Source organism: Pleurodeles waltl, chromosome 1_1 (assembly GCF_031143425.1).
Source record: "Pleurodeles waltl isolate 20211129_DDA chromosome 1_1, aPleWal1.hap1.20221129, whole genome shotgun sequence".
NCBI classification, from domain to species: Eukaryota; Metazoa; Chordata; class Amphibia; order Caudata; family Salamandridae; genus Pleurodeles; species Pleurodeles waltl.
This window is the reverse complement of record NC_090436.1, coordinates 800,710,339-800,729,688: the sequence shown is the minus strand read 5'-3', so window position 1 is coordinate 800,729,688 and position 19,350 is coordinate 800,710,339.

Below are 19,350 nucleotides of genomic sequence, written 5' to 3'. Positions count from 1 at the left end.
CCCTCAAAGTGGTGCCTGTCTAGTCCTGGACCGTTGGTTTGTGGTATTCAGAAAGCCAAAATCCAGACATTTTTGTCTAAAAACTGCTCTGAGAACTGGGAGAAGAAGGGGATAAACCTGCTCATCTATCTGCCCAACGTGCATTGCCGCTCGACCTGACTTCACGGCAGCTCCCGCTAGATTCTTCTCCACAGCAGAAATCCTGTTTAATGGTCCTTCGTCAAAGGGGTATCCAGCTTTGTGGAACTATCATCGGCTAAAGTCTCCAGCTTTGTCCCTCCGGAGAGTTGGGACTTCCACAAAAAAAAAAAAAAAATGTGGGTCTATAGGCCCAATTTAGAACTTGGAGGAGGGGAATACTCCATCACAAACGCGACAGATATCCATTCGCCGTATTACGATCCCATTTTATTACATGGAGATCATAATACGGTGGACAAATATACCATTACGTTTAGGTTGGAGTATTCCATCTGCTAAGTTCTAAATCAGGCCCGAAGTCTGAACGTAGAAATCTTCTTCACCTAGTGGCTCCCCAATGACGATGCCCTCCTTCTTGGATACCACCTAAAGCCTTGCCCCACTGAACTTCTTACTTCTTCCTTCACAGGGACTTTTTCTTCAAATTTCTGCTAAGTCCAAAGGTAAGCGCCGAAGGGGCCCCATTCACTTTTAGTATCCGACACGCTCAGCCATATTTTTTTTACTTTGATCTGTTGTCGTGCAACTAGATGTCTGCGGCTGGCGCTTTGATCTTTTAGGCACTAGTTTTTACCTTAAATTTAAAAAGTTCATAACTCCATTTGTACTGATTGGATTTTTGTTGTTTTGGTATCAAATCATTTATTATGTTTGTTCTATTTTTCTAAATTGGTATGAGATTTTTCTTGTGTTATGTTTGCACTTTATCACACTCTGTTTGCTACATAAATACTTTACGGTTGTATGACACAACCACATGCCTAAACCATGCATTCCTAAACAATGCAGTCTGAACCGCGACTACGTCTTTACTATGCATGCCTTTACCACGCATGCCTTTACAATGAATTTTGTTGTAAAAGCATGATTGGTAAAGATGCCCCCACAATCTACCCTAACACCAGATACCCCAGCCCCGCAATTCACCCCACCCCTTAAAATTGCCCCTCCTCCAGACCTGAGCCGTAAAACAACCCCGACCTGCCCTTAACACTACCCATTCCCCTCCCTCCGCCTGAGGCCTAAAAACCTGCCCCCTGCTAAAAACAAACCGACCCCTAACCTTTAAAAGTGGCCCCTCCCAACACCCTGAGCCCTAAAACGCAACCCACCCTTGAAACTACCCCGACTACGCTGTGAGCTCTAAAACTGGCCCTGCCCTTAAAACTACCCCAAACCCCACCCCATCATGAGCCGTAAAACCGACCCTGCCCTTAAAACTACCCCTTCCCCTCACCCCGCCGTAAGGCCTAATGCCTAAAACACTGCCCTGTGTTAAAAATTACCCTGACACCAGCTCCCCTGCCCTAAGCCCCAAAACTGACCTCTGACCCCTTAAAACTTCCCCTTACCCCCCACTGCGAGCCCTAAAACACAGCCACCGGCCTTAAAACTACCCTGACCTCCCTGAGCCCTAAAACTGAATCCACTCTGCCATTAAAACTACCACAAACCCCCCCGCCCTGAGCCCTTAAACCGACCCACACTTAAAACTACCTCTCTGCCTCTCCCTGTCCAGAGGCCTAAAACCCTGCCCCCTGCTAAAATCTACCCCGACCCAAGCCCCCCAACCCTGAGCCCTCAAACGGACCCCACTGCTTAAAACTGCCCCTTAACGACCCCCTAGCCATAAAACCGGCCCCTGCCTTTAAAAATATCTGACCTCCCCCACCCTGAGCCCTAAACCCCTGCCCTCTGCAGAAAAAAACTACCCTACCCCCCTGAGCCCTAAAATCCCCCCACCCCTAAAAACAACCCACCCCCCCAAAAAAAAAAAACAGCCTCAGACCCACTTACCGTCCCTGATCCGCACAGCTAGACTGCTCTCTGCCTTAACCACGCATAGGCATGGTTAAAGCATATGACAGGTTAGGGCAGAGTTGTGGTTCAAGCAAGCGTTGTTTTGAATGCGGGAAAATGGCACGCGTAGCTCAGACCTCGTTGAAAAGGCAGTTTCCCATACTTTACACATTTCCTCTAAAATATGCCTGACTACTTTAGTGCCAATCTACCAGAGGGTTAAGCACAGGATAATTTAGTGACTTTTGTGGTTTACCCTGACAGGAACTGTGACTATTGCTTGAGCAAGATTAACACCCCACTCAACCAACAACCCAATTTCTTACATCATTCTAATCTGCTAAATTACATGGTAGCAGAAGATGGCTCTAATTAAAGCTTGTAGAGAAGAATTTGGCCCAGAGACAGTTACAATCTGTTGTAGTCCATCATTTGGTGTGGGAAATTGGTGGTGTTCTGGTGTTCCTGAAGTGGCTGCAGTGTCCTAGGAGTGTGAGTATAGTAGGGTTATGCGTCTTTGGTAAAGCATCGTAGTGTTTGCGGGATTCTGAGGAGTTAGTTGGCTTCAGGGTGTGGTGTTCCTTTTGAGTCCAGAAGGGTTTTGTGCAGTAGTGAGATTTGCCATGCTTTTTTTTATGTATATCATGTGTGTTAATCAAGAGAAATGCACTTACTGTAAGAGTTTAAGCTTTTGGTTATCAGACTCATCCTCAATCTAAGGTCCTTGGAAAAACACTGAGTATATTACTTGATAACTTGTTTATTAAAGCTTGTGGTACTGGACTGTGAAATGTTATTGAACGCACAAAAGAAAAAAACATATTAACTTCTATTGTGAGGGTACTCTAACTTAGATCAGTGTTTGTTTAATCCTTTTGAGCACAGAAGTAGACCTCACTAGTCAGGGAGATTTCCTGCTAGTCAAGATTTCACTTTGTGTGTTTGATAGCACCAGGAGGGTATTGTTCCCTGATCCCCTAAGAGCAGAGCCACTGGAATTATACAACAGGAGAGGGCCAAATTATACAGCAGGGCTGAGTAATTTTTTTTTTTACGTTAGTAACACTGTATGGGCATTGGTTGCACCTCATTAGTACCAGTTTAAAACACAAATATGGTAATAAGCAACATAAAGGTGATCAGTCCAGTTTTGCAAAGTGCCTCCCACTGCACAGCAACATGTGTTGCTGCCTTTCATAGTAACTTTTGAGCAACTGGAGTTAGAAACCATTTTTTTGTTAAAATCTGCAGATTATGTGGCAGATGATGGATTATGTGCCAAATATGGCAAATCTATAATTATGCAAAAATCGCAGATGGCGCACATTCGCATAATTCCAGTGGCTCTGCTTCAGAGTGATTATGGACTTTGAATGTTTCCTTTTAGTGAAACAAACAAGAGTTATAGCTTTATTTAAATCATTGTTGGTGCAAATCTGGCCAGTATTGAGTGAGTTGCTGTGAGGTGCTGCAAGATAGGTCATAGTGTGCTGTGCTGGTATTGTTAGGCTGGTGTGTGTGTGTGTGTGCTGTTCTGGGACTGGTCAATATGTCAGAGAGTGCTGTGCTGCGAGTAGCCAGTACAGTGGCGTCTAGCTGAGATTGGCTGTTAGGATTGTCATATTGTTATTTGCTTAGAACTGCCTGGTATTTAAACTGAAGTTGTTGACTCATTTAAAGAAAAGATTAAATTTTTCAAGAAATGTATAGCTTTGCTTAGTGATGATCTGAAAATAACTGTCCATGAGGGCAAGGAAGCCCCTCCTGAGGACACGCCATTACATTACATGACAACTAATGTCAGTTTGCCCCTGTGTATGTGCCTCAAACAGTGGAATAAGATCACTACAATTGAAGGGTACCACATGGTGTCTTTGATAGGAGAATGATTGAGAATTTTACTGAGAATTTCAAGAGTGCTGTATGAGAGGATACCCCTCCTATACCAGCTTATTATGAAGCCTCACAAAAGAAGGCGGAGTCTGTAAGATGCTACGCATTCAGCAATGTTGCCCTTCTGTGCCAGATAAGAGCAGTGAGATCAACAAGTATGTAAAGAATATCACTGGTCTATCTAAATACCTAAAAGAACTGGAAGAACAAGAGCCTGGGAAGCAATTGCAAAAGGATTTTCTTCCACAGACGCTATATTAAGGCCCTGATTGATTATTGCAGTTTATTTTTGGTGATGAAGGGATTCAAGCTGGTGAGGCAAAGAAGGGGCCATTATACAGAGAAGGGGAGAAATCAAAGGAAAGTAAAGGACTGAAAAGGAAACAAGAAGAGATAGAGAAGAGGGAAGACAATGCAATGTGTATGATTAATTGAAAGAACTAGAGGACTCTAAACGTAAGTAGCAAAACTCAAGTACTGATACCTGAAACTGTCATGAAGGGAGATAGTGAATGTTTTGTGTGATGGCTGTCTGAGCCATCAGAGGAGGGAACTGGTGACATGTTTGTTGCTTTTTTCATTTTGTTTGACTGCATGCTTCATCTATAATCTTTGCTTGCTTGTGTGTGTGATTTTATATTTAGATTGACCATAACAAATGAATTTCATATTATCAGTTAACCCTAGTGAGAGTGTGTTCACATTAAGTTAGCCATGGTCACTGTCAGCCTTGATTTGAAAGGCCCATGTTAAATGAAATCTGTTTCTGCTTGCTGTGCATGATCTTTTCTCTCATTCCAGAAGCCAAGTTCCAGCAACATACCCGTTAACCGTATTGTTATTGTTAGATTGTGTGTGAAGGTCACAACTGTATCTTTTATTGAGCTGAACAGTGAATCTTAGCACCTGTTTGTGAGATGTCCCAGTGGAAAAGAAACCTCCCTTGTACGATATCTACGAAGTAAAGATACTGATAATCTTCCATTGTACGACTCATGAGAAGAGAGCCAATACCATAAATGTTTAGTTCTTATTGGTTCCTTTGCTATGGGAACTGTAGGACTGTCTTTTTTTTGGTTTGATTTCATGTAGTAATTGTGCTTCTTTGACTCAGGTAGCTAGCCTTGCTCCTGCCCACCTCTGAAATTGGATGTCTCTTTTCCACCCTTGAAACTTCCTGTTTCTTTAGCTCCTGCTCATAGAGTTAATCTCTCAAGCAAACTGTTTTTAGATTTCCTTGATTGAAACCTTAATTTCGAACTGCCTTTTAGAGGCTTTATTTTGCTAACACCTGCTGCTTAAACTTCCCTGACCTTACTTCTGAAACCTTAGGTTACTATTACAGAGATTCCTTTCAGAGGAACTGAACCTTCCATGATTTGCCTACAATAACTGTTAAATAATGGTTCTATGTTTGTTGTTCTGATTTACTTGGATTAATTTGTTTTATGCTTTAACCAAATGATTATTGACTTAGGACCAATTTGACTGGTCTGAATTTGTAACTTGTGAATCTGCTAGTAAACCTCCATGGTGTGCAAATCTACTACTCTGTCATTCATGTGGGGCAAAATTTGCTTCACCATTATTGATATGCTATTGGATTGTTGATTGCTGAAGCCAGGGCCGGCCTTTCGCATGGGCGAGCTGGGCCTAGGCCCAGGGTGTCAATATTCTGTTGGGCGCATGGAGCTGTGTCCATTAAGGTTATGCCAACAGCAGCACCCTTCTAAACTTGCTCCAGCCTTGTCCCTGTCTGTTCGTTTCTGACCGATTTGCCAGCTTATAGTAGTTTTAACTCTTCATTATCATACTGCGGATGATGTTTTTAACACCCCTTTAGACCCCCCCCCTTCCTTGCCCTCCCTTCACTCTCTGACCACTGCTGAAAGACATCAACAAAACCATAATCTGCTTGAGGCAGCTAAGTGTTATATAGCGTAGTTAGGTCTTGTGCCTTCATTGGGATGGATTCCTACAGCTGTAGGATTCCATGTTAGATTTAAGAATGGACGTTTCCATTCGCCGTCCAGAGACAACAGCTCTGTGCTGTTGTCTTGAATAAAGTAACTTCTACCTCCTTCATTTTTTTAATGAGTGGTGACTCTCTGTCTACAACAATTTCGGTGACGAGCTGGCCAGTACGACGAGGCGTTTGGAGTAGAATGTGGACTGCATTTCTGAGTCCAATCAACAGTGACGACAGTGGAGCTGAGGAGAAACCAAAGACGAAACCAAGTAAAGACAGAAGTGAGCCATTTGGAAATGATGTGCTGTACATTGCCGCTAAGCAGGTAACACTTCGAGTGTACGGTGGACAGTTGGATGTGTGCCTAATTTGGAGCCACGGACAAAAGTGTGACGTATTAAGTGGAATAAACACACAGCGGCCCTCTTAACTTTCTAAACTACCTGCAGGTGTGCAGCCTAGTTTTGACAAATTACTAACGTGCAACACGTGATTATGCGCTGCGTAGTGGAGTAAAAGGCCTGTGATCCCAAAAGCGGTACAGCAATACAGTGACGTAACGCATCAAATCAATATGAAAGCCATTTTAAGTGCATTACTTTTTTGTGGGTACAGTGAAACGGTGATTTGCACACCTATATAAATATTTCTATTGGTTCTATCAACGTGCACATCGGTGAGGCATACATTGTAACAGTGATGCACACACCCGTTTAATTTTCTGTATTTTATACAGTGTTTGCATCGGTGATACGCACACCTTGAACACTGATCTACGAAGAAACAGTCATCTTATGGTATTTAAGTTATATTTAAGGGACTGACAATGTCAGTGCATTTCACAGTGATGCGCATACTTCTCCTGGAGTTTCCAAGACGCTTCAGGTACATTTAAGTGATTATCACAGGGCGTTTTAGTGACACGTGCATTTGTTCTGTTGCATAAGTGACTGCTGCATAAGTGTTTAGTCAACAAGTTAAACATTTACAAGTGTATTTCTAAGAACCAGTGATTATTTTATTACTGTTATATATTTTTTTTTAAGTTGATTAATATTTCAGTGGTAAAGTTATGGAAGCCTCTGGCGGTAAACAGAGAGACAGCCCTTCTATGGCTTCATCTTCACAGATTTCTGTAATCCCACCACCTACCTTCTTGACGCAACCTGGCTTTCCATCAATACCTTGGGAAGAAAGGATTTTAATGCTTGATAATTACTTGGAAGCATTAGATGGAAAGGGGTCTTGACCAACAAGTAAAAATGATATTTACCACCTGCAATTGAAGCAAATGGTCAGCCTATTCAAGATGTGTTTAAAGAAGCTAAACTTAGATCGGAAATTCGCTGTGTAAAAGAGGAGAACCTTGTTATGACAAGAAATAAGTTCTGCACACAACATCAAAAGGTGGAAGAGAGCATAGATGAGTTTGTAGCTAGGTTAAGTGAGCTATCTATTAAGTGTCCTTTTGAAGTCATGACAGATAAACTCATTAGAGACCAACTTATTGTACAGTGCAACAACAAAGAGATTCAAAAGAGGTTACGGGTGGCCAGAAACCCTACACTGAGGGACGCCATAAGCATTGTCAAAGTATTAGAGCAATCAAATTTATGCATGGAAGAATTAAAGAAGAAAATCAAGGAAATTAAGTCCCGGAAATAGGGGCTGTGAGCAAATCTAGTGGTGAGTCAAATTACCGCAATGAAGGCCAATAATTAGATGGGAAAGAATTACACACCACACAGACAAGTTAATAGGAGTTGCAATTGATGTGGAAGTATGAGTCTTAATTCAGATTCAAAGATTTGTTTTGCGAGTAATGAGGAGTGCAAAATGTGGCTGTAGGAGAGCGTCAGAAATCGAGAACCACACTTGTCTTTTGTTATAATGGTTTATTAAAGTAAAGTAGAGTTTGACAGTCTCTTAAGCCTTCTCCTTTAATCTTTAAGCTTTTCTCACCCAACCGGCACAGTTGAATGCAATCTCGAACCCCCAAACAATCCATCCCCACGTCAAAGCCTATCTCAACACATTCTACTGTATCATGTAATAACATTCTACTGATGTCACTAAGTTCTATAATAATACACACCACTACACATCCTTCCCTTTTTTTTTACCCTAAAAGAGAATAAGAGAAAAAAAAACATAACACTTTTTAATCACATACAAAGTTTTCTAATAATTTAGGTTTTCTTAGAACGCTTCCAAAAAAACTTTTCTTCACTTCACCACCATCCACATTTTTCTCCAGTTCACACTCCCTCCCATTCATATTTATATGAGTCTGATCACATTTGTGATTGCCCATTGCATCAAATCCCATAACAATACTTGTTTCTTTGTTCCTAATATTTCTACATTGTAACCACCAATATTTGCTACTATTATCTTCAAGCAAGTCATCCTGTATCATTCCTTCATATTGTTTACAAGGTTTGGCAATAGCAATGCGACTCGTGACATACATTGCCATCTTCCAATTGAACAGTATTTTTCATTACTTTTTTAATTCTTATAGGTTTGCTGAACTTGCCCTCACTTTTACTAACTTTCCTTACAGGTTTCACTCTCACCCATTCTCCTACATTCAAATGCACTTCCTTAGTACCATATTTATTATCAAAATACTGCTGATTATTTTCTTGTGAAGCTTTTATGCACTTTCTTACATGTTCCTTGTTCCAAAACACCGGTCTACTTCTCTGCATCCACCCTGGATTAATTATTGAAAATGGAATTCTGCCTCTCATCAAATGGACTCTGGCCAATTGTTTCATGAGGCGTTACTCTGTAAGCCCATATCACTTTCTTTAACTCGGAATCAACATTCCTTTTGTTCCTACTCTTTGCAATTTGAATGATGCCTTTGAAAACTCTATTTATATGTTCTACAACAGCATTTCCCCTGGGATGATACAATGCTGTCAACTTTTGCTCTATACCAGTCATTTTGGCAAAAGTTTTCATTTCCTCAGATTTAAATTGAACACCATTGACAGTCAACAAAAATCCTAGGAAAACCTTCCCTCAAAAATATTTCCTCTAAAAAAATTCAATTACTGCCCTCGTATCAATCTTCTGTATTACAGAAAATTCAATCCACCTGGAAAGTAAATCCACTAATACCACAATATACTTTGATGTACCATCATGCCAAGTAATAGGGCCCATAATATCTAAAGCAACCTCATCCCATGGTAAATTAGGACAACTCAAAGATATTATTGGTGGATTCAGTGTCTTTTGAGCTTTGTCACTATTCTCACATTCCATGCAGTCACGTACAAGCCTTTTGATTTCCATATCATTCTTCGGCCACCAATAGAGTACTTTGATTGCCCTTTTTGTACGAGAAATTCCTGAATGTCCTTCATGTCCCATAGCAATAAGTTTATTTCTAATACCATAAAGGAGGAATAATCTCTCCACCTCTACGTACAAAATCACCTTCAATACTCAACTCGTCTCTCACTTCCCAAAATGCCCTTATTACATCATTGTTTTTAACTTTATCATCATTCCAACCAAGAATCACTCTACTTTTCACTTCTTTCAGTACATCATCCTTCTCATGCTCTTTCATCCATTTGTCTTCTTGCAATGAGCTTAAAGTATTACCATCAAAAACACCTGCTACACACCAATCATTCCAAGGATCTTAATCCAACTCTTTTAAAAGGTAAAGACACTCTACTTAAAAAATCTGCAGTAACATTTTTAACACCAGGAACATATTGCACCTCATATAGTAAGTCCTGTAGTCTCATAGATAACCTTGCGATTCTAGCAGATTCTTTACATAAACCTTCTGTAGTTAACAATTTTATAAGAGGTTTATGGTCAGACCATATGATGCATTTGTGCACCCAAATACATTTTCGAAAATGTTCTAAAGCCAACACACATGCCAAAGTTTCTCTTTCTATCACGGAGTATTTTTCCTCTGTGGGTGATAAAGAACGGGATGCAAATGCAACAACATATTCTTTACCCCTATTGTCAATCAGTGCTAAAACACTCCCAAGACCCTTGCCACACACATCCGTTGTGATAATAGAGCAAGCTTTTGGATCATAACCATGTAACACTGGGGCACTAACAATCGCATTTTTAATTTCTTGAAAAGTCTTTTGACAGCTTTCACTCCATTCAAATGTAACTTTGTTTTTAAGTAACATTCTCATTTGATGAGTTTTACAGGAAAAATGTTCTACAGATTTCGAATAAAATTCGGCTAGCCCTAAAAAGGATCTCAATTCATCCTTAGATTTAGGAGATGGGGCATTCTTAATAGCTTCCACTAACTTTTTTTTAGGTTTGATACCCTCATGATCAATCTCATGTCCTAGACACGTCACCTGCCTCTGTGCAAATTTACACTTACTGCTCTCCGCTGTCAAACCTGTTTTCTGTAAAATATTCAAAACATTCCTTAACTCTTTATCATGATGTTTCTTGCTACTTCCCATAACTAAAATGTCATCCTAAAAGAATGTGACATTAGGTAAATGCCCAAACAATTTCATCATCAACCTTTGAAAGGCGGCAGCCGCCGACGCCAAGCCAAAAGGCATACGTTTGAAACGAAAACAACCCCATGGAGTACTAAACGTTGTTAGATATCTACTATGGTAATACAATTTAACTTGGTGGTAAGTGGACGACAAGTCCAGAGTGGAAAACCATTTGGCACCTCTTGTGGGAGACAACCTCTCATCAATACGAGGCAGAGGAAACTGGTCTAAAATGATATTATCGTTCAATCCTCTCAAATCTACACATAAATGCACTTTGCCATTAGCTTTACGAGCCACGACCAAAGTGAAACCCATTCGGATGTGTCAACGGGCTCTATAATCTGTGAATTTTGTAATCTGTCCAACTCTTTCTTTACCTCATCTCGGACAATAAATGGAATATTCTGTACTTTATGAATTTTGGGTTTAGCACCTTCCTTGAGTCTGATACGATGTGTGAATCCTTTCAAATGACCTACTTCACCATTGACAACAATGCATTATACAGTCTGACCATAAACCTCTTACAAAATTGTTAACTATGGAAGGTTTATGTAAAGCATCTGCTAGAATAGCAAGGATATCTATGAGACTACAGGACTTCTCATATGAGGTGCAATATGTTCCTGGTGTTACAAATGTTACTGCAGATTTTTTAAGTAGAATGGCTTTACCTTTAACCCCTTCGCTGCCAGGCCTTTTCCCCCTCCTGTGCCGGGCCTTTTTTTGCCTATTTGGGGCAGTTCGCGCTTAGGCCCTCATAACTTTTTGTCCACATAAGCTAACCAAGCCAAATTTGCGTCCTTTTTTTCCAACATCCTAGGGATTCTAGAGGTACCCAGACTTTGTGGGTTCCCTTGAAGGAGGCCAAGAAATTGGCCAAAATACAGTGAAAATTTCGTTTTTTTCAAAAAAATTGGAAAAAGTGGCTGCAGAAGAAGGCTTGTGGTTTTTCCCCTGAAAATGGCATCAACAAAGGGTTTGCGGTGCTAAACTCAGCAGCTTCCCAGCTTTCAGGAACAGGCAGACTTGAATCAGAAAACCCAATTTTTCAACACAATTTTGGCATTTTACTGGGGCATACCCCATTTGTGCAATTTTTTGTGCTTTCAGCCTCCTTCCAGTCAGTGACAGGAATGGTCATGAAACCAATGCTGGATCCCAGAAACCTAAACATTTCTGAAAAGTAGACAAAATTCTGAATTCAGCAAGGGGTCATTTGTGTAGATCCTACAAGGGTTTCCTACAGAAAATAACAGCTGAAAAAGAAAAATATTGAAATTGAGGTGAAAAAAACATCAATTTTTCTCTACGTTTTACTCTGTAACTTTTCCCTGCAATGTCAGATTATCAAAAGCAATATACCGTTACGTCTGCTGGACTCCTCTGGTTGCGGGGATATATAGGGTTTGTAGGTTCATCAAGAACCCGAGGAACCCAGAGCCAATAAATGAGCTGCACCCTGCAGTGCGTTTTCATTCTATACCGGGTATACAGCAATTCATTTGCTGAAATATAAGGAGTAAAAAATTGCTATCAAGAAAACCTTTGCATTTCCAAAAAGGGCACAAGATAAGGTGTTGAGGAGCAGTGGTTATTTGCACATCTCTGAATTCCGGGGTGACCATAGTAGCACGTGAATTACAGGGAATTTCTCAAATAGATGTCTTTTTTACACACACTCCTATATTTGGAAGGAAAAAATGTAGAGAAAGACAAGGGGCAATAGTACTTGTTTTGCTAATCTATGTTCCCCCAAGTCTCCCGATAAAAATGGTACCTCACTTGTGTGGGTAGGCCTAGCACCCGCGACAGGATATGCCCCAAAACACAACGTGGACACATCACAGAAAACAGAGCTGTTTTTAGCAAAGTGACTACCTGTAGATTTTGGCCTCTAGCTCAGCCGCCACCTAGGGAAACCTACCAAACCTGTGCATTTCTGAAAACTAGAGACCTAGGGGAATCCAAGGAGGGGTGACTTGTGTGGCTCGGACCAGGTTCTGTTACCCAGAATCCTTTGCAAACCTCAAAATTTGGCTAAAAAAACACATGTTCCTCACATTTCTGTGGCAGAAAGTTCTGGAATCTGAGAGGAGCCACAAATTTCCTTCCACCCAGCGTTCCCCTACGTCTCCCGATAAAAATGATACCTCACTTGTGTGGGTAGGCCTAGCACCCGCGACAGGATATGCCCCAAAACACAACGTGGACACATCACAGAAAACAGAGCTGTTTTTAGCAAAGTGACTACCTGTAGATTTTGGCCTCTAGCTCAGCCGCCACCTAGGGAAACCTACCAAACCTGTGCATTTCTGAAAACTAGAGACCTAGGGGAATCCAAGGAGGGGTGACTTGTGTGGCTCGGACCAGGTTCTGTTACCCAGAATCCTTTGCAAACCTCAAAATTTGGCTAAAAAAACACATGTTCCTCACATTTCTGTGGCAGAAAGTTCTGGAATCTGAGAGGAGCCACAAATTTCCTTCCACCCAGCGTTCCCCCACGTCTCCCGATAAAAATGATACCTCACTTGTGTGGGTAGGCCTAGCGCCCGCGACAGGATATGCCCCAAAACACAACGTGGACATATCACAGAAAACAGAGCTGTTTTTAGCAAAGTGACTACCTGTAGATTTTGGCCTCTAGCTCAGCCGCCACCTAGGGAAACCTACCAAACCTGTGCATTTCTGAAAACTAGAGACCTAGGGGAATCCAAGGAGGGGTGACTTGCGGGGCTCGGACCAGGTTCTGTTACCCAGAATCCTTTGCAAACCTCAAAATTTGGCTAAAAAAACACATGTTCCTCACATTTCTGTGGCAGAAAGTTCTGGAATCTGAGAGGAGCCACAAATTTCCTTCCACCCAGCGTTCCCCCACGTCTCCCGATAAAAATGATACCTCACTTGTGTGGGTAGGCCTAGCGCCCGCGACAGGATATGCCCCAAAACACAACGTGGACATATCACAGAAAACAGAGCTGTTTTTAGCAAAGTGACTACCTGTAGATTTTGGCCTCTAGCTCAGCCGCCACCTAGGGAAACCTACCAAACCTGTGCATTTCTGAAAACTAGAGACCTAGGGGAATCCAAGGAGGGGTGACTTGCGGGGCTCGGACCAGGTTCTGTTACCCAGAATCCTTTGCAAATCTCAAAATTTGGCTAAAAAAACACATGTTCCTCACATTTCTGTGGCAGAAAGTTCTGGAATCTGAGAGGAGCCACAAATTTCCTTCCACCCAGCGTTCCCCCACGTCTCCCGATAAAAATGATACCTCACTTGTGTGGGTAGGCCTAGCGCCCGCGACAGGATATGCCCCAAAACACAACGTGGACATATCACAGAAAACAGAGCTGTTTTTAGCAAAGTGACTACCTGTAGATTTTGGCCTCTAGCTCAGCCGCCACCTAGGGAAACCTACCAAACCTGTGCATTTCTGAAAACTAGAGACCTAGGGGAATCCAAGGAGGGGTGACTTGCGGGGCTCGGACCAGGTTCTGTTACCCAGAATCCTTTGCAAATCTCAAAATTTGGCTAAAAAAACACATGTTCCTCACATTTCTGTGGCAGAAAGTTCTGGAATCTGAGAGGAGCCACAAATTTCCTTCCACCCAGCGTTCCCCCACGTCTCCCGATAAAAATGATACCTCACTTGTGTGGGTAGGCCTAGCGCCCGCGACAGGATATGCCCCAAAACACAACGTGGACATATCACAGAAAACAGAGCTGTTTTTAGCAAAGTGACTACCTGTAGATTTTGGCCTCTAGCTCAGCCGCCACCTAGGGAAACCTACCAAACCTGTGCATTTCTGAAAACTAGAGACCTAGGGGAATCCAAGGAGGGGTGACTTGTGTGGCTCGGACCAGGTTCTGTTACCCAGAATCCTTTGCAAACCTCAAAATTTGGCTAAAAAAACACATGTTCCTCATATTTCTGTGGCAGAAAGTTCTGGAATCTGAGAGGAGCCACAAATTTCCTTCCACCCAGCGTTCCCCCACGTCTCCCGATAAAAATGATACCTCACTTGTGTGGGTAGGCCTAGCGCCCGCGACAGGATATGCCCCAAAACACAACGTGGACACATCACAGAAAACAGAGCTGTTTTTAGCAAAGTGACTACCTGGAGATTTTGGCCTCTAGCTCAGCCGCCACCTAGGGAAACCTACCAAACCTGTATATTTCTGAAAACTAGAGACCTAGGGGAATCCAAGGAGGGGTGACTTGTGTGGCTCGGACCAGGTTCTGTTAACCAGAATCCTTTGCAAACCTCAAAATTTGGCTAAAAAAACACATGTCCCTCACATTTCTGTGGCAGAAAGTTCTGGAATCTGAGAGGAGCTACAAATTTCCTTCCACCCAGCGTTCCCCCAAGTCTCCCGATAAAAATGATACCTCACTTGCGTGGGTAGGCCTAGCGCCGGCGACAGGAAACACCCCAAAGCGCAACGTGGACACATCCTAAATTTTGGAAAAAAACAGAGGTGTTTTTTGCGAAGTGCCTACCTGTAGATTTTGGCCTCTAGCTCAGCCGGCACCTAGGGAAACATACCAAACCTGTGCATTTCTGAAAACTAGAGACCTAGGGGAATCCAAGGAGGGGTGACTTGCGGGGCTCGGACCAGGTTCTGTTACCCAGAATCCTTTGCAAACCTCAAAATTTGGCTAAAAAAACACATGTCCCTCACATTTCTGTGGCAGAAAGTTCTGGAATCTGAGAGGAGCTACAAATTTCCTTCCACCCAGCGTTCCCCCAAGTCTCCCGATAAAAATGATACCTCACTTGCGTGGGTAGGCCTAGCGCCGGCGACAGGAAACACCCCAAAGCGCAACGTGGACACATCCTAAATTTTGGAAAAAAACAGAGGTGTTTTTTGCGAAGTGCCTACCTGTAGATTTTGGCCTCTAGCTCAGCCGGCACCTAGGGAAACCTACCAAACCTGTGCATTTCTGAAAACTAGAGACCTAGGGGAATCCAAGGAGGGGTGACTTGCGGGGCTCGGACCAGGTTCTGTTACCCAGAATCCTTTGCAAACCTCAAAATTTGGCTAAAAAAACACATGTCCCTCACATTTCAGTGGCAGAAAGTTCTGGAATCTGAGAGGAGCTACAAATTTCCTTCCACCCAGCGTTCCCCCAAGTCTCCCGATAAAAATGATACCTCACTTGCGTGGGTAGGCCTAGCGCCGGCGACAGGAAACACCCCAAAGCGCAACGTGGACACATCCTAAATTTTGGGAAAAAACAGAGGTGTTTTTTGCGAAGTGCCTACCTGTAGATTTTGGCCTCTAGCTCAGCCGGCACCTAGGGAAACCTACCAAACCTGTGCATTTCTGAAAACTAGAGACCTAGGGGAATCCAAGGAGGGGTGACTTGCGGGGCTCGGACCAGGTTCTGTTACCCAGAATCCTTTGCAAACCTCAAAATTTGGCTAAAAATACACATGTTACTCACATTTCTGTGGCAGAAAGTTCTGGAATCTGAGAGGAGCCACAAATTTCCTTCTACCCAGCGTTCCCCCAAGTCTCCCGATAAAAATGATACTTCACTTGTGTGGGTAGGACTAGCGCCCACGAAAGGAAAGGGCCCAAAACACAACGTGGACACATCACATTTTTTTATAAAAAGCAGTGCCTACCTGTGGATTTTGGCCTGTAGCTCAGCCGACACCTGAGGAAACCTAGCAAACCAGTGCATTTTTGAAAACTAGAAACCCAGGGGAATCCAAGATGGGGTGACTTGCGGGGCTCTGACCAGGTTATGTTACCCAGAATCCTTTGCAAACATCAAAATTTGGCCCAAAAAACACTTTTTCCTCTCATTTCGGTGACAGAAAGTTCTGGAATCTGAGAGGAGCCACAAATTTCCTTCCACCCAGCGTTCCCCTAAGTCTCTCGATAAAAATGGTACATCACTTCTGTGGGTAGGCCTAGCGCCCACAAAAGGAAATGGCCCAAAACACAACGTGGACACAACATATTTTTTCACAGAAAACAGAGGTGTTTTTTGCAAGGTGCCTACCTGTGGTGTTTGGCCTGTAGCTCAGCCGGCCCCAGGGGGGGGGGGGGGGGGGGGGGGGGGGGGCAGAAATGGCCTAAAATAAATTTGCCCCCCCAACACCCACCCCCCCCCGGGAGCGACCCTTGCCTACGGGGTCGCTCCCCCTGCGTGACATTGGCGCCAAAAAACAAATCCCCGGTGCCTAGTGGTTTCTGCCCCCTTGTGGGCTGCTTGACCTAAACTCAGCCAATCTGCCCCCAAGGGGGGCAGAAATGGCCTAAATACAATTTGTCCCCCAGGGGAGCAACTTTTGCCTGATGGGTCGCTCCCCATCTCTAAAAAAAAAAAAAAAAGAAAAAAAAAAAGAAAAAAAAGAAAAATTCCCCTGGCGCCTAGAGGTTTCTGCCCCCCCGGGGGGGCAGAAATGGCCTAAAATAAATTTGCCCCCCCCAACACCCACCCCCCCCCGGGAGCGACCCTTGCCTACGGGGTCGCTCCCCCTGCGTGACATTGGCGCCAAAAAACAAATCCCCGGTGCCTAGTGGTTTCTGCCCCCTTGGGGGCAGATTGACCTAAACTCAGCCAATCTGCCCCCAAGGGGGGCAGAAATGGCCTAAATACAATTTGTCCCCCAGGGGAGCGACTTTTGCCTGATGGGTCGCTCCCCATCTCTAAAAAAAAAAAAACAAAGAAAAAAAAACACAAAAAAAAGAAAAATTCCCCTGGCGCCTAGAGGTTTCTGCCCCCCGGGGGGGGCAGAAATGGCCTAAAATAAATTTGCCCCCCCCAACACCCACCCCCCCCCGGGAGCGACCCTTGCCTACGGGGTCGCTCCCCCTGCGTGACATTGGCGCCAAAAAACAAATCCCCGGTGCCTAGTGGTTTCTGCCCCCTTGGGGGCAGATTGACCTAAAATTGGCCAATCTGCCCCCAAGGGGGCAGAAATGGTCTAAATACAATTTGCCCCCCCAGGGGAGCGACCCTTGCCTGATGGGTCGCTCCCCATCTCTAAAAAAAGAAACAACAAAAAAAATAAACACAAAAAAAAAAATTGCCCTGGCGCCTAGAGTGTTCTGCCCCCCCCCCGGGGGCAGTTCGGCCTAATAATAGGCCGATCTGTCCCCCGGGGGGGCAGAAATGGCCTAAAATAAATTTGCCCCCCCAACCCCCACCCCCCCCCCCCTCGGTAGCGACCCTTGCCTATGGGGTCGCTCCCCCTGCGTGACATTGGCGCCAAAAAACAAATCCCCGGTGCCTAGTGGTTTCTTCCCCCTTGGGGGCAGATTGACCTAAAATTGGCCAATCTGCCCCCAGGGGGGCAGAAATGGTCTAAATACAATTTGCCCCCCCAGGGGAGCGACCCTTGCCTGATGGGTCGCTCCCCATCTCTAAAAAAAGAAACAACAAAAAAAAAAAACACAAAAAAATAATTGCCCTGGCGCCTAGAGTGTTCTGCCCCCCCCCCCGGGGGCAGTTCGGCCTAATAATAGGCCGATCTGTCCCCCGGGGGGGCAGAAATGGCCTAAAATAAATTTGCCCCCCCAACCCCCACCCCCCCCCCGGGAGCGACCCTTGCCTACGGGGTCGCTCCCCCTGCGTGACATTGGCACCAAAAAACAAATCCCCGGTGCCTAGTGGTTTCTGCCCCCTTGACCTAAAATCGGCCAATCTGCCCCCAGGGGGGCAGAAATGGTCTAAATACAATTTGCCCCCCAGGGGAGCGACCCTTGCCTGATGGGTCGCTCCCCATCTCTATAAAAAAAAAAAAGAACAAAAAAAAAAAACACAAAAAAAAAATTTGCCCTGGCGCCTAGAGGTTTCTTCCCCCCCTGGGGGCAGATCGGCCTAATAATAGGCCGATCTGCCCCCAGGGGGGGCAGAAAAGGCCTTCCCAAAAAATTGCCCCCCCTGGGAGCGACCCTTGCCAAAGGGGTCGCTTTGTTGCGTGACATTCGCGCGCAAAAACAAACTCCCTGGTGTCTAATGGTTTCTGCCCCCCTTGGGGGCAGATTGGCTTTATCAAAATAGGCCAATCTGCCCCCAAGGGGGGCAGAAATGGCCTAAATATATATTGCCCCGTAGGGGAGCGACCCTTGCCTAAGGGATCGCTCCCCACCTAAAAAAAAAAGAATTCATCAAAAAAAAAAAAAAATGGTCCCTGGTGCCTAGAGGTTTCTGCCCCCCCTGGGGGCAGATCGGCCTAATAATAGGCCAATCTGCCCCCAGGGGGGGCAGAAAAGGCCTTCCTAAAAAAATGCCCCCCTGGGAGCTACCCTTGCCCAAGGGGTCGCTCCCTTTTGCCAATTTCAAGAAAAAAAATAAAATCCCTGGTGTCTAGTGGGGTTTCAAAAGCCGGATTGCAAGCAATCCGGCTTTTGAAACCTGTGAGAGACTTCAAAGGGAAGGAAATACATTTCCTTTCCTTTGAAGCCTCTCGGGGCCTCCCCCATGGGATTGAAAAAGAAATGCAAAAGCATTTATTTTTCAATCGCGCTGGAAGCTCTGCTTCCAGCGCGATGGGGGAGACCCTGTGACTAATCAGCGCGCGCTGACGTCACAGGGGGGGTCGGGGGTGGGAGGGGAAGGGCTTCCCCTTCCATCCCTGACTTGGGGGGGTGGGGGGAGAACCCCACAGAGGGAGCGAGAGCGCTCCCTCTGGGCTCTGTGCACAGGACGTAATGGTTACGTCCTGGGCACAGCAGCACTGTGCCTCAGGACGTAACCATTACGTCCTGGGCACAGAAGGGGTTAAAAGAGTTGGATCAAGATCCTTGGAATGATTGGTGTGTAGCACGTGTTTTTGATGGTAATACTTTAAGCTCATTGCAAGAAGATGAATGTATTAAAGAGTATGAGAAGGATGTAGTACTGAAATAAGTGAAAAGTAGAGTGATTCTTGGTTGGAATGATGATAAGAAAGTTAAAAACAATGATGTTTTAAAGACATTTTGGGAAGTGAGAGATGAGT